The 4301-nt window shown below is 41.3% G+C and overlaps 1 long non-coding RNA gene across 1 annotated transcript; it reads right to left on the reverse strand.

Annotated features, from left to right (window-relative positions):
* Positions 1-402: 402 nt before the first annotated feature.
* Positions 403-3786, reverse strand: LOC124665299. Its single transcript, XR_006990525.1, has 4 exons — positions 3531-3786; positions 3024-3049; positions 2675-2935; positions 403-1475 (listed from the first exon to the last, which is right to left on the reverse strand). It is a non-coding gene; the product is annotated as an uncharacterized LOC124665299 (long non-coding RNA).
* Positions 3787-4301: the final 515 nt, after the last annotated feature.

The raw sequence follows: 4301 nt of genomic DNA on the forward strand, positions 1-4301 counted from the left end.
TGGCCAAAAGAAATAGGATTCACACAGAAGGGTCTTGTGGTGCTCATTCAGTCTTCCCCAATTTGTGTTCTCATGCTAAATGGTGCCAACTTCTTCGATGGTGAGGGGATGAAGCCACTCTCATCTGCACCATTCCTGGAGACACTTGAGCTTGTGGATTGCAAGGAGATAACCGATGTTGGGATGCGATTCATCACGTACTAGTAACTGGGGCGCCCCTTGGGGCGCCTCCTCGCCGGAGCTGGGCATCCAAATCATATAACTCCATGTTTCTTTACATGTATGCTTGCAATCCGCTGTGATTCAAATAATGGATGTGACATAATAATGTAACAAAATCAACATCACTCCATCCAAGCAGAAACACAACATGAATTTTGAATGAACAAAAACCATAAGGCAAGAAAAAAAGCAGTGAAATTAACCCTCAAAGAATAAAGCTAAACAGACCTGCTAGAGCTGCTAAAATCCAATACTACAAAATTTAGACAAGAGTCATCCATCATCTCCAGGTCAAGTTTACTCCATGGTTTGGTACAATGGAAATACAAAATGCTGTCATTGTACTGAACTGTAAGATACAAATAAAAGAGGGGAAACCATAATTTTTCATTTATTCTCCCTATGAAGCCATCCACAAGAATTGTGATTGGGTTACTCGTCAGCTTCTTAGAAGGTTGGATCCATTTCTGAAACAGTTCAAATATCAAACAAAAGCAGTTATTATAGTGAGCCACAGGGTACTGCTGTTTTGCTAATAAATCTTCTGAAGCTCGTGAGTTCAAACAAAAGCGGTTATTATAGTGAGCCAGAGGGTGCTATTGTTTTGCTAATAAATCTTTGGACGCGTAAAGACTTGTGAGCGGTCTCAACACTCTTATCTGACCAACCTTGCAAAGTTGCAATTCAGAGTTCATGCATCAATAACAGTTCAGATATGAGTTTAAAACACAGAAGCATGCATCAGATATAAATACATCAGGTTCAGCAACAGGGCTTTGATTACAATGATGGATAGCTTCACAGCTTAATCATGAACTTAGTTCATTCATCAGTAAAAGTTTAGAGTTCATATATCAGTTCAGATATGAGTTTAAAACACAGAAGCATGCATCAGATATAAATACATCAGGTTCAGCAACAGGGCTTTGATAACAATGATGGATAGCTTCACAGCTTAATCATGAACTTGTCCAGCATTTTTTGAAACAGATGTTAGAAAGATTAAAAAGGTTGCGAATATGTAGGCACATTACAAGAGTTGGTCGTCCCCAGGTCATGGAACAATGTTCCATTGTGTGGTCACGTCCACTGATTTGGGATCTTAGTTCATTCAGCCTGACTTCCACCAATACACCCCCTTCTTTGGTTTCATCATGGGACAGATTCACCTATATGTTGGAGAATAAACCAAGCCCGTTCAAGTTCTTAAGAGCCTATTTCCCTGCCCCAATGTTGATATAGCCTGGTCGAAGCTGTAATACATCAACAGAGATAAAGTCAAATACTGATGTCCTTTGCACGTCATAGCAAGAAAAAAAAATTCAAGTCAGTAGACAGAAGCATAGTATATCAAGAGGGAGGTAGTGTGTCCAAATTTCAAGCACCACACATTTATGCCAGAAACAAAAGGGAAAATTTGATTTGGTGACAGGACACAGGTCAGACCATGTGTCCATATGTTTCTTCTCATAAGCATAGTATAATAGTTGAGTGGCCATCAATCGTCCAAAACTTACAAGAACAGAGCATATGCAAGTTCATATTTTTTTCCACTGACGTCAGCGATTGTACCATTAGTGTGCTCATTTCTCCAACAATCATGTATACATCCTATGAACAATAAAATAAGGTTATCAAGCAGCTTGAGATGAGTGAACCTACGTGCTTTGGCCTATAATCATGTATCTATTTGTGAATTTTCCATCTTAACGAAAATACGTGAAAATGTTTCTGAATATTCAATCTCTAAAAAGGTAAAATGGAAACTAATGGCTCGAAAAATGCTACAACCACTTAGCTATCACGACACTGAAACATATACTACAACTGAATCTCTAATCATGACATACTTACCTGGGTTTAGATTCCAAAATCTCAATCTTAAATTTGAGAAGCTATTAACAATTTTCAGTTAAATAATAAAGAGAGCCTGAACAGTCTGACGTAGATGTTTCCTCACTTCCATTATGGTTATCCACAGACCTACGTGACTCGAGGATCTGGTTCTTATTAGTTATTACTTATTAGAACTTCATATTCCCTTCATCTCTCTCATTTTCAGAACCAGACGCTTTGCTTAAGTCTAGCGGACGATCTTTTCATGAAAACATATTCGCTCTCCACCGATTAGGAAGTGATTCAGGAGGTAAAGACTCATACTTGCAGAACAAGATGAGGTATTTTCATGTCCTGAGTATGAGGTTGATAAAAGGGACATCAAAGCTGGAAATGGTATTGCCTGGAATAGAATTAATTAGAACAGCTGAACAGAACAAAGTAAAATATGCACTATGAACACTTCTTGCTGGTGTAAAGCATAGTTCAGTTGTTCTCTCCAACTACATTTGGTTAATTACAAACAAGTCTACTTGGTAAAGTTTGAATGCCCAAAGCGTGCATATCAGCAATGGTAAATCGCATAAGCAAAAATATAAAACTGAAAGGCACTTACAAGATGCAACTTGGATTGGATGGTTAAATGTTTGGCAAGCCCCACAAGTGCTTAAATTCCACAAAATAAATCAAGATCTTCATTCAGGCAAATTTCAATAACCTTCTCAGCACCATGTATAACTAATGCAACTGAATCCCTGTCTACTGAAAAATGTAATATCCAGATGTGACCTTCTTTAGGTAGCGGACAGTGAGAAGATATTTCGTTATTACACACACCTGCTAATCTCCCATTCACTTGAGATCAGTCATGTTTGTCCTGCATATATCATATATGCAAAGATATCAATAGATGATGAGTAGGTCATAATTATTAAGATCTGAACATATTTGGATAGCATGTATACCTTAAACCATTCACGATGCTAGCGACCTGTTTGAGGATACAAATCATTACTTGCTGAAAGTTGAAGATCAGAATGCATATAAGCAACTGAAATAACGATATTCATTTAAAGAAAAAAGGTCAGAACAATTGGTTTGACAAGAAAGGAACATGCATCATCTACTAAAAGCATTCAGGTCACCAAATGGTATTGTAGAGACTTTTATAGATTCCCAAAGTATTAAAAAAATGGCAGGTATTTGACGTCATCCACTCATGGTCACAACGAAGCAGTCTCAAAAGAAACAAATTCAGTCGTAATCTATCAGACAAATTCATGATGCTTAGATCTAGTCTGAGGCTTGGTGGCAAGTAGAGGCATATCCCTGAAAGGTTAATGTCCAGCGTGGGCACCGGCAGAAAACAAGTATGGACCCAACAAGCAGCACGCAACAAACAAGAGCCTAGCGCAGCAGCTAGCAAGAAGCACATGAGAAGGAGAGTACGCAGGGATTGGGAACGAAAGTACCTTGCTGGGGACATGTAGCAACCGGAGGGGTGATCCAAGTATACACACATGAACCATTGTCTTCTTTGCATACATCTCCATACAAATCACTAAATCCTTGGAATAGTTTCAACCTAAGCAGTGCACAAGTGAAGAGTTAAATTCCATTTCGGAAGATGAACCATTGTTTTCCTAACTTCGTCTAGTTTCTCAATTTATCCAACATCAATAACAAAATATGCAGAGAAAATGCATCTCAATCAGTTAGCATATGCCATCTACGAAAATAAAACGAAAGGCTAATTAACCTTTTACACCAGAGTGACGTCCGCCGGGCGCGAGCCGGGGAGGAATTGCTCCGAGCCGCGGCGACCTTGGCACGATGGGGCAGGACGGAGGAGGAGGCAGGCGCGGGTAGCCGCGCGGGAGGATGCATTCGATCCGCACCTAGGCACGTCACAGGTCGACCATGATGCCGCCATCTTTACCTCCTTCCCGAAGCCCACCGCAACTTCATCGGCTCCATCTTGCAGGCCAATGGCTCCCCACTGCATGATGAGTAGGTCGCTCTGTCCCTTCCCGGCCCTGGCTTCACCCCGATTCGAATAGGGTCGCCGCACCTCCTTCTAGCGTCATCCTCCTTGCAGAGCGGGGAAGCGGTGGTCGAACTGGCGGAGAGCGCGAGCGGTGGTCCTACGAGGGGAAGGGAAGCGTGAGAGGAGGCGGAGGCGGAGGCGGCGGGCGGAGGTGACGGAGCGAGGCAAACTGAGATGAGAGTATGACGGCTAGGGT

This window comes from Lolium rigidum, chromosome 6 (genome assembly GCF_022539505.1).
Source record: "Lolium rigidum isolate FL_2022 chromosome 6, APGP_CSIRO_Lrig_0.1, whole genome shotgun sequence".
In the NCBI taxonomy this organism is placed as follows: domain Eukaryota; kingdom Viridiplantae; phylum Streptophyta; class Magnoliopsida; order Poales; family Poaceae; genus Lolium; species Lolium rigidum.